This window comes from Penaeus monodon, chromosome 25, assembly GCF_015228065.2.
Source record: "Penaeus monodon isolate SGIC_2016 chromosome 25, NSTDA_Pmon_1, whole genome shotgun sequence".
NCBI lineage: Eukaryota > Metazoa > Arthropoda > Malacostraca > Decapoda > Penaeidae > Penaeus > Penaeus monodon.
The window spans coordinates 32,326,718-32,327,327 of record NC_051410.1 but is presented as its reverse complement, the minus strand read 5'-3'; positions in this window follow the sequence as shown (position 1 = coordinate 32,327,327).

Here is a 610-nt window from a genome sequence, read left to right as displayed (position 1 = left end):
TGGTATCAATAACTCAAAGTGAATCTGAAATCTCAAAAGCACGAACACCCATAACAAGATATCAATCTATCTTTGGCAACAGAATCACGTGAAACAGACGAAAGCGCGTAACAGACGCTTCTCTCACTCCCTCTGTCCCGGGTTCCATTTTCTGAGTTCACTGTATAAAGATTCCCTCGTCAGGAGAGACATGAATATTCAACAGTATCTTACGAACCTTGCCTTATTGATATGCTGAATATTCTCATGTCCGCGGGGAGGAAATGAATAGTAAAATAGCTTGATTGTTTCACGGAATAGAAAAGGGAAGTCTTTGTTAACACATTCATTATACCAAAATCATTGTTATGAATGTAGAAAAATATAAAACAGAAATTATGCGTTTTGGGGATATATCAGGTGAATACATAACGGCGAAATACACTACAATTACAAAATGCACTATAATCACAAACTACACTATAATCACGCCCTTAAAAAAAGCTTTTGTTTTTTATATTCACGTTAATTTCGTAATCGCATCAGTACAACACTATCAGAACGTATGTAGCTAGTGCCATTTGTATTCCTTTGTCCACATAAAATAGCTAAGGACTGGAAATATTAAAAC